We start from the raw sequence: 12260 nt of genomic DNA, 5'->3' as shown, positions 1-12260 counted from the left end.
GAGGAAAAGAAGACAGAAGAAGATGCGTTCTACGAAACTGAGCTAGAAAATGGATTACCAATTTATTTCGTAATCCTGAAAAAGAAGAACAACAAACACAAGTAATATATCCACCAATTATGGAAATATTAGCAGAGGCTAATACAGAACATACAGAAATAGAAATCGATTTAGAATCGAATAGAAATCGAATAGAAAAAAGAATGGACGAGTTGTTATCCGTATTTGAAGCAGAACGAAACTCAAATGTACAAGTAGGACTTGGAAATAAGAGGCGTAATGATGAAAACTATAGATTTCATATAATAGAAGAACGCAGAAGACAATACAGAAGATACAATATGGACGGTACAATGTTAAGATTCCGCCTATCCCCAGTGCGTGCAGGTGAAAATCCTTCTACTGCAATTGAAACATGTCTGCGGGCTATAATATATTATTTGCTACGTAAAGTGGACCAGCATGATTACGTAGGAATAACAATCACAAAAGAGAGGATATCGCCCATTTTGGTTATCGTTTAGAGAAGCAAGAAATTTCTCAGCAGAAGTTCTATGGACAAGTTATATGAAAGTACTGCAAAGTAATGCGGCTTTCTTATAAATGAAGATTGCATCGTAAATTTTCATCATGTACGCATGCCGAGAGGACAAAGTGGATTGAAACAACATATTATGAATACCGAGGAATATGTAAAGGCAAAACGTGGTATTGTTACAATTAAGAACAATGGTACAAGGTGTTTAGCACATGCAATCGTCGTTGCCATTGGATCAAAAAATACAAGGGAAGAAATCAAGCCGAATACAGAAGATATGTAAATCAATATAAAACATAATTGAAAAAGAAGCAGAAAATCTATGTGAATCTGCTGATGTAGATGTCAGTCATGGTGATGGAATTCCTGAAATTCGTAGATTTCAGGAATATTTAAAGGATTATAAAATTACAGTGTATAGAGGCTTTTCAGGAAGTGATGTTATGTTTGAAGCACAACCAAGTGATAATGAAAGAACTGTTTTAAATTTACCGTTCATGGATAATCACTACAACGTCATTGAAAGCTTGACAGCATGTTTTAGCTGTAAGTTTTATTGCGAAAGCTGTCATAGGAAATATGAAAAAAGCATGAACATTTGAAACATTGTACAGCTGTATATTATCGTTGTCATCAGAAGCCACCATGTGACTTTAAACAAACCCATATTACTTGCAATGATTGTAATCGAGAATTTTATGGCCGGTCATGCTATGACTATCACAAGTCAGCGCCGTATCAAAATGGAAAGCCTTTATGTTCCATTGTGAAATGTCGTGTCCAGTGTTTGAAAATTTATGTAGTAAAATAAAAAGGATCTCACGTATGTGGAAAAACTTAATTCAACATTTGCTATGCTATAGTACCACCCCACCATGAATGTTACATGAAAGTGAATGAAAGAAGGAAATCAAAAAAAGCCAATGAAAAAATTACCATGGAGAAGAAAGCTATGATTATATTTTATGATATTGAATGTACACAAGACACGAAAATAGAAGAGGAGGACGCAAAAATATATGAACATATACCTAATGTCTTGGTTAGTCAACATACATGTTACCGTTGTTATGAAGATAAAAACATAAAAAAAAATTGTATCGTTTGTGGAAAGCAAGAATATATATTTGACGGAGAAAATGTAATAGAAGACTTTCTAAAACGCCTTCAACAGCGACGTCCAAAAATTAAATCAGTAACATGTGTAGCCCATAATTCAAATGGCTACGATGCACATTTCATCATTAAGACCATGGTTGAGAAGATGAATTGGACTCTAGAAGTAATCATGAATGGAGCGAAAATTATATCTCTTAAAATAGGGAACGTAACATTCAGTGATTCGCTAAGCTTTCTTCCTATGCAATTAAGTAAATTAAGTGGTGCATTTGGTATTCAATCATGCAAAGGATATTTCCCACAATTTTTCAATCGACGTGAGAACCAACATATGAAGGTACACTTCCAGACATTAGATATTATGGAGCAGATACCATGGAAGTAGACGAAAGACGTAAGTTTCTCCAATGCTATACTGGACATCGATACGATACCTTTAAACTGAAAGAACTCATCAAATATTGTGTACAGGATGTTGAAGTTTTATGAATACATTTGAATCGGAAACAAATGTAAATCCCTTACTTGAATGCATTACAATCGCCAGTGCATGTAATTTGGTGTATCGTAGAAATTTCTTAAAGGAAAATACGATTGGTATCATACCAAAGAACGAGTATCGATGGAGAGATGTTCAATCAGTTGAAGCAGTACAATGAATAGCTTGAAAAAAAAAAACAAGAAACATACAAATTACCAATGCTACACGTAGTAAGGAAAAATGAACTGTATCAATGAAAGTAGATGGTGTATGGACAGATCGCAATACAGGAAGAATACACGTGTGGGAATATGAAGGCTATTTCACACATGGATGTATCTACTGTTACCCTAACGACAGAGGTAAAACCATATATAACAATGCTACAGATACCATGGAAATTCGATATGATTTAACAAAGAAAATTCAAAAATTAAAAGATTTTGGCTGTAAAGTGCATGAAATATGGGCCTGTGAATTTAAAAAAACAATTGACAGGAAATGAAGAGATGAAGAAGTATGTTAGTAATCATCCGTATACCATTACACCATTAAATCCTCGTGATGCTTTTTATGGAGGACATGTGAATAAAGCACAAGAATCTGAAAGAGAAACATTTCAATACCAAGATGTTATATCCTTTATCCTCATATCTGTAAGACTAAGAAGTTTCCAATTCGTCTTCCTACTATCTATCTGCCTGGAGATTCAAATATTACCACCATTGAAGAAGTAGAAGGATTAGTTAAACTAAGTATTCTACCTCCAAAAAATCTCTTACACGCAACACTCCCCTACAAATGAAATGATAGATTGATGTTTCCACTTTGTCGTACATGTTGTGATGAACTAAACCAGTCATCTTGTAATCACAGCGATCAAGACCGAATTCTACATGGTACATGGGTAGCAGATGAAGTAAGAAAAGCGTTACAAAAAGGATACAAAATAATAGATATTCATGAAATTTGGGCATATGATGTTGTTCAATATGATGAAGAAACAAAAAGTGGCGGCTTATTTGCAGAGCACATAAACACCTTCCTGAAAGCAAAAACGAAAGCTAGTGGATGGCCAACATGGTGTGAAACAGATGAGCTAAAGAAGAAGTACATTCAGCAATTTTATGAAAGCAAGGAATACGTCTCGATGAAAATAAAATTCAACATAAACCAGCACTAAGGAGTTTAGCTAAATTAATACTAAATCATTTTGGGGAAAATTTGGACAACGTTAGAACATGGGTCATGAAAGCATTATTAATGATCCAAAGAAATTATATGAGAAATTAACATCTCATGATATAGATGTTCATCAAATATTTCCAGTAAATGATGATATGATATATGTATATTGTCAATACACAGATGAAGTTCCTGTTTCACTGCCAACAGTAAACGTCGTCATAGCCATGTACACAACAGCACAAGCAAGATTAGAATTGTAAAAGTATTTAGATCAACTGCAAGAAAGAGTATTGTATTTTGATACAGATTCAGTCATACGCAAAAACCTGGTGAAACTACATTCCAAACTGGTGACTTTTAAGGTGATTTAACAAATGAAGTACTCGAGTATGGTAAAGAGGCATATATTTCAGAATACGTCTCGGCTGGACCCAAGAACTATGGATTACGCATTTTTGATCCCAGTACGAAGAAGGAGTTTCAAGTATGCAAGATATGGGGCTTTTCATTAAACTATGAATCTTCAAAACACCTAAATTTTGATGTAATGAAGAAAATGATAGTAGATGGTGAAAAGGAGGCCGAAGAAGAAGAAGAATCACGTCCCACTGAAGTCAAAATTACCAATGAGAAAAAAGTTGCCGCACGAAAGACCATAATATCGTCAGTATGCCCGAAACAAAAATTTATAAGATAAATTATATAAAACGACGTAGAATACCAAATTCATATGATACTCTTCCATATAGCTAACTACTTTCAACAAAAGAAGAAGATAAATGTAATAAGGCTCTTTATAAATATACGTATAAAGAAAGAATGATCATACTCTTTAACACGGACACGGCGTGGAAACATCCCTTTTCATGTATTGTTGCCGGACCAAGTGGATGTGGAAAAACTTCCTTTGTAATACGATTCCTGTCCAATTTATCACGTATGTTTAATACATCGTTTCGTCATATTTATTGGTACTATGCAGAATGGCAAAATACACACAGAGAAATTTCGACAAAGGTAAAATTTATTGAAGGATTACCTCAAACAAAAGACTTTTTTACCTGAAACTGGACCACATCTTATTACTATTGATGATGAAATGTGTGAAGTGGACCGAAAGATAGTTGATTTCTTTACAAAGGGTTCTCATCATAGAAACTATTTATTACACAAAACATATTTCATCAGGGAAAAAGAAGAAGAGATATGAGCTTGAATTGTTCTTATCTCGTATTATTTAAAAATCCAAGAGATAAATCACAAATTAAACATTTGAGTTAAGTAACTCCTGAGAATCCAAAATTTCTTCACGAAAGTTTCAACGACGCAACAAAGTTACCATATGGATATTTGTTTATTGATTTAAAACAGGATACGCCAGATGAACCTCGTTTTCAAACAAATATCTTTCCTGATGATATTTATCATTACGATTATGTTCCAACGAAATAGAAGAAGATGTGTTTATAATGTTAGTTTTAAACTATTTTGTTCATTCTGACAATATGTCTCCAAGAGTAAAACACGGAGATCTTCTTCGTACGCTGAGCAAAGCAATTCCTAAATTACGTAAAGCTATACTGGCAAATGCAGACTCTTCAATGATTCGAAGTATTTGCGAATGTTATTATAATGTATTAAAAGTGAATGTACCTCTTGCAAAGACACAGAAAGCAAGATTAATGCGATACAAGAGGACGCGTCGATATCTTGTGAAGAAAGGAAACTCCACCCAAAAGAAGAAGAAGCATTTATTAGTGCAACAGCAGGGTGGATTCCTACCGGCATTATTAGCTCCTATTTTAACTGGTGCATTATCAAGTTTACTATTCCATTAGTGCAATGGAACACGCAAAGAATATGATGTTAGTTCCACCTGAAGTTCTTAATCGTATACAAACACCATCATCATCATCATCATCAGCCCTGGAGAAACGTGAATCTAATTTGGATCAAGAAATGTAAGAGATTTTACAGTTATCATAGCTTAGTGATGAAGAAAAGTGGAATAAATATTATAATATTCTTCAAAAATATTTACATTTAATACGAAACAAGAAGAACCTGTGACACTTTAAATTACGTCAACTAAATCCTGAAGTAGAAGAAGACATATTATTATCTATACCCAAAGTGTTTGGTAAAAGAGCTGAATTTCTACTACATAGAATTAAACATGATGATAATATCACGTGGGATAATAAAGGAACTGTTTACATCAGAGGTGATAAACTAGAAGGATCTCACATTGTAGATTTAATTTCTGATGGGTCGCGACCCCGGAAACACACAAATCCACCAGGATGGGAGAAATTTTGTAATTATTTATCTTCTAATAACACACCTCAAGAACTTATTGGAAATCCAAAACGTTTGTCATATATTTTACGACGAACTAAAGCATCACCAACAGCATCATCGTCAAGGGAAAAAGTACCTCTGAAATCGTTTCCAGAAGAGGACGAAGAAGAAGAAAAGGAAAAAGTAGTATCTCCTATAAGGAAAAGGAAACGTGCCTGTAAACGTCCAGTATTGTCAAGGTGGAAACCATAAACAAACAGTTAAACAAGATTTACTACGACACTTTACATCCTGCCACGTTTTCAACTGTTAAAAAAATTCTGGATAGCTACAAAGAAGAAAATTCCTATACATTGTATAAGAAGATGGTTGCTGCAACAAACAACATATACGTTACACAAACCTGTACGTCGTCGTTTTAAAAGAGATTTCTATGTAGTGAAAAACATTGATGATCAGTGGGAAAGTCATACTAATGATCTTCAATCTCTTCATAAATTTAATAATGGATATCTTTATATTCTTACAGTGATAGATGTGTGCAGTCGATATGCATGGGATGTGCCATTAAAATCTAAAAGTCCAAATGATGTCTTAAAAGCATTGGAAATTTTGTTCAAAGACAGAAAACCAATTACATTCCGAACAGATAAAGGAAGTGAGTTTACTAATAAAACAATACAGAAGTACTTAGAGGACAACAAAATAAAACATATTACAACTAAAAATCCTGATATTAAAGCTAGTATTGTAGAACGTTTTAACAGAACTTTAAAAGAAAAAAATATCTAAGTGTTTTACAAAGTATCAAACGTATAATTATTTAAATGTATTACCTCTTCTGATGAAATCATACAATGAAGGTTATCATTCAAGCATAAAGATGTCACCTGCAAATGTTTCTCAAAATAACCTATTATAATATGGCATAATCAGTATGATAATAAAATAAAGAAGAAGAAGAATCCAAATTTCTCAAAACATTTTAAGATTGGTGATACAGTACGAATTAGTAAAATTAAACGTGCATTTGATAAAGGATATATGCAAAATTGGACGTGGGAAATATTTAACGTGAAGAAGATAATACCAAGAGATCCACCTGTTTATGAAAACGAAGATTTAAACAAGGAACCACTGGATGGATTATTTTACAGAGAGGAATTACAACCTGTGACATTATCAAAGACGTTTTACATAGATAAAAGCATACCTACAAGAAGAAAAGGCAGCAGAAAAGAATATCTTGTTCATTTGAAAGGATATCCTTCTTCTTTCGATGCCTGGATACCTGCATCAGCCGTAAAGAAGATCGAGAAGTACAATGGAACCTGATGGAGATTTTTACGTTACGCTTCCCAGTAATAGTTCTATGGAATATTTTCCTGACAGCATCTTAACATCATACACTACGAAACTTCGTCAAAGAATGGAATTCCGTGAAAAGTGGGAAGTTGCTAATGTTGAAATTCATTATCCTCATTCAATATTAAATATTAATGAAGAAAATAATAAATTTTTTTACAAACCTGCAAAAAGTGATGAATGCAAATTTATAACTATTCCTGTACGTTATTACACTGACATATCAGAATTGATAAAGATAATTAACACGTACAACAGATTCACAAATTTACATATTTCCTATACTCTTGAGAGTAATACCTGTTTTATACGACGTTTTCATAAAGACATAGATGTAGACGTTGCATTATCACCAAGTGTTAGTGCGATATTGGGGTTTGATCCAAACGTTGATTTAAAGGATATGCAACAAGGCCAAAGCATTCCAAATTTACGTTTAGGATTTCCATCTACAATGTATGTGTATTGTGATATAATTCAATCTGTATTTGTTGGAGATACAGTAGCACCATTATTACGTATCATAAATATGAATCCTGTGAATCATACATTTGGAAGTAGTGTTATAGAAATTTTTAATCCTCCACATTATGTGCCTGTAGAAAACATGCATTTTGAACACATCAAAATAAATATAAGAGTTAGTACAGGTTCTCCACTGGCATTCACATTCGAAACTGTATGCGTTTAAATACATTGTCGACAATATACATATTTACAATATTATCAAAACAAACCCTTTCTGGAACTGGAAACGTCTATGTTGGATCCCCTTATCAAGTTGGATATGGTATTGGAAGTTTCCTTGGAGGATTATTTCGTTCTGTCATGCCATTAGTAAAACAAGGAGCTAAAACTGTAGGAATGGAATTATTAAAATCTGGAGCAAACTTTATTACTGATGTCATCGTCGATAAACAACCTATTAACGAATCCTTTCATCTACGAATGGGTGAAGCGAGATCCGTCTTGCAACACAAAGCAAAAATTTCACTGAAAATTGTGCTAGGAACTTCTTTACATCGAAGCTCAAATCGTTAAGCTTGATGGATCAGCATTTGTTAATAGTGATAAAGCTGTTGTTAATATTAATGACTTTTTAAATTCTATGTTTAGTGAAGTGGAAGTGTATTTAAATAAACTGATTTCATTTCCATCTCATAATCATCCATATCGATCATACATTGAAAAACTGTTAAATTATGATGATTCTGCTAAAAATACTCATCTTTAATGTGCATTCTGGTTTCAAGATACTGCTGGACATATAGATGCAACATCTAGTGGTAATAGAGAATTTCAACAACGTTATGAATTAACAAAAAGGTGCTAAATTCGACATACTTGGATATCTTCATTGTGATGTTTTTAATCAAGATAAATTTTTAATCCAAGGAGTAGAATTACGTCTCAAGTTAATTCCTGTAAAGCCAAACTTTTGTCTCATCGCTAGTGATTCGTCTGTTGGGGCTAAAGTGAATATTTTAAGACGCTGCTTTACATATTAAAAAGATTAATGTTAGTCCTACAATAAAACTAGCACATAACAAGCTTCTACAATCAACAACAGCCAAATATCCTATCACAAGAGTGCAAATAAAGTCATTCGTCATTCCAAAGGATCTTCAATCAAAAACAATTGATAATTTATTTATGGGAGTATTACCAACTCGAGTGATTGTGGCGTTTACACAAAATGATGCCTATACAGGAACAATTACTTAAAATCCATTTCATTTCGGACATTTTGACATCAATTTCCTCCCTTTATACATTGATGGAAAACCTGTACCTTCAAAACCATTACAACCAAATTTTGGAAACAACCTCTGTTTTTCCTCATATCATACCTTATTCTGTGGATCAGGTATTCACTTTTCCAATCATGACAAAAATATTCGTCGCCTTGCCTTTCCTGAAGGATACACTATCTTTGTTTTCGACATTATGAAGATGGAGAAGCCAGCGCTGTGCAGGATTGTAATTTAATCAAACATGGCTGTGTTCGTCTGGAAGTACATTTTAGGAATCCTCTACCAGCACCTATCTCATGCATCACGTATGGCGAGTTCCAAGCTCTCTTAGAAGTGGATCATCAGAGGAACATAATCATTGATTTTTAAAGGTACGTTATTTAAATACCATACCATATATATACATGTCTGCATTTTTATACATGATGTACTCCACACTAGATTTATTGAACGCTTTGCAAACAAATTCTTTATTTCACAATAATTTCGTTGGCGTATATGCAGCCAATCAATTACCAACACATGTTCCACTACCTGCAGCCATCATCATAAATACAGATCCCTCGAACAAACTGTGCACACACTGGATTTCCGTATATATTCATACTGATGGACGTGCCCACTACTTCGATACATTTTGATTCCCACCATATGTAATGCAACATATTCAATTTCTACGTAGAGATTCCATTTCTTATACATTTAATAATAAACAAATTCAAAGTGTGAAATCGTCCCTATGGTGGCATTACTCATATCTTTTCCCATGCTTCAAAGGTAAGGGAAAGTCCTTAAATGAATTTCACTACACTTTCTCATCAACTCCAGAAAAAAATGATCGTCGCTTGCTGTATTTACTCTTACAGGTAATCATTTCTCCTGTATATATATCATAATGTCTTCATTCTTCTTCTTGTTCATTTGTTTTGATTACTTTTTTCATTATAGATAAAATTCTAGCTACTATTATTGCAGGTAATCATTTCTTGTTCTTCTTCTTCTTTATTATAATGTGTTTGTATATATTATCATTTGTTGTTTTATTGGTTCATGATTATAAATAAAATAAATTTTAAAATGTTTTTCAATTTTTTTTTCATTGCAGAGAATAAAAGATCGTCATCGTGTGTACTGGCATCATCATTGTACAGTATGACTTTTATCTACGTTTCATCACCATCAATATCAGTAGTATCATCTGTGAAGTTATCATTAATTGAACTGTGTAAAACAAGACAACACAACTGTGTACATGTGTACGGACACTATATGGCATCAGTGAACACTATATGGCAACTGTGAAGTTATCATCACCTGAACAATGAAAAAAATCTAACATACTCGCTTTTAAAATGCACTATACTTACCGTCGTTTTAATTTTGTAAATAGCATCATCAACATGAATAAATACTTTGTTTTCTTTTTCTCTTTGAAAAGAAATGTTTTATTTCTTATTTTATCCATTTCCTAATAAATAAATATGTTTTATGGTCAATTATGTAATTAAATACACATATCATAAAACATATTTTTAACTCATTGAATTAAAGAATTTCATACTGTTTTTTTTAAATGATTCTAAATCTGATTTTTTAAAATTCAATGATGTAATCACATAACTACGTAATAATAATAATAATGAATTCAAATACTTAATCAGTTACTCTTTCGTAAATTAAACCAAGTATGTGAATTCAATATTATTATGATAGGACTTTTGTCTTTAAAAATTTAATATTAATTATTTAGTCCCTTTTTTAAAAAATAAAAAGTCCTATCATATATAAGACAAAGTTGTATAATAACAATAATAATAATTTCAAATACTAACTTTTATTTTAGCATTCATTTCAAGATTTTGAATTCATTATTACTATTACTATTATTATTATAATTATTATTATTATTATTATTATACATATCAATAATAGTTTACGAGGAAAAAATATGTTAGGATTTTTTTCTTATAAAAATTAAAAACCCTATGATATTGAGGTGTATGAAACGAACACAAAACACATGCAAATAAAACATTTCACTTTCACTATATATTTTATTACATTTGATATCACGTTGTTTAGTATACATGAAAAAACAAATCAATTTTCTTCTTCTTTATGAAGAAACGTTCACTTCATTGATACCCTCCGAAGGTTGAGTATCGGTTCCCCCCACCATGGCTGTGTCGGTACACTATCAAATAAATCAGCCATAATTGAATCTATGATTTTTTGTTTGCAAAATACTTTCATTTCCAATTTTAATCGCTGACCATCAATATTCACATCACTGTTCTTATCAAGAGAGACACTTGGAAAACTGGTGTTCATACCATTAATAATACTCTGTTCATCTACACAGCTATGGATTCCGCCAAGCCCTCTGCATGTAAGACACTACGATTGTACATGATTACGAGTAGTATCTGTACACAAGTCAAAATTTCACATAGCACAACACTGCAAACTTTACTGTTTTTCACAGCATGTTTAAGACACGCTAATATTTCCAAGCATTAAAGCCAATCACTTGAAGTTAAGTAAACAGTGTTTTGAGGAGAATGAAGTGTTCCTTTCTTCTCTAACATCACTAATTTTTCACCCATTAGTTTTTGCACCACCAGTTCGTTTTTTCGACCGAAAGATTTTATAAATGTAATTTCCACTTGAGAATTTAAATTGTCTGTAACAAATGGGGTCAAAGGTACAAGTTTCTCCCACTCTGCCAAATTTAACTCCGCACAAAACACAAGTCCTTTGCCAACGCGAATCACTGGCTCAAATGTATCACTATCCAGTCCAATACAAATTAATTTGGTTTTCGTTGAATTAAGTCCATATTCAACATTTAACAAGTACTCTTTCTTGGTATCCATAGTTGATGTGCAAGCACTCAAAGACATGTTACTCCAGTAGCTGGCCAACACAGAGTTGAGTTGATTGTAGTTTAGCGTCCCGTTCAGCAGTGAGGCTATATGAGACGTGGACCTACTGATTAACGTGGAATCCGAACCACATGAACTCCCGCCGGGAATCGAACCCGGGTCTCCCACGCCAAAGGCGCGTACGCTAACCGCTTAGCCACAAAGGAGCTCTGTGGCCAACACAGAATAACGACACTATGCATACAGATGACTGCGCATGCATGAAGAGGAAGGGGGGCGAAGAGGAAAATTCATGTTTCATCTTGTTTGTACATGCTACCATACACTTACGATGGGTATACCAGTTCAGTAAAGTCAAGATTGTGCATGTTACGCCCAGATACATTAATCTTCATTCCTTTATATATTAAACAGACATTCCCACTTTGTAAATACGTTAATATTGCACAATTATCTGCTTCCAATTTTTCAGTACAACGTCCTGGTAAAATCACTTTTTCGCCTCCTTCAAATGTCACACATGCTTTCCTACCATATACCGTTTTAATTATCTCACAGTTTACAATACGAAATGGTACTGCAACCTCCAAATCTCGTAATTTTGTAAAGGGTACCATTGATGGCTTATT

The sequence above is a fragment of the Thermobia domestica genome, chromosome 14 (assembly GCF_964235325.1).
Source record: "Thermobia domestica chromosome 14, izTheDome1.hap1.1, whole genome shotgun sequence".
In the NCBI taxonomy this organism is placed as follows: domain Eukaryota; kingdom Metazoa; phylum Arthropoda; class Insecta; order Zygentoma; family Lepismatidae; genus Thermobia; species Thermobia domestica.
This window is presented reverse-complemented; position numbering follows the sequence as displayed.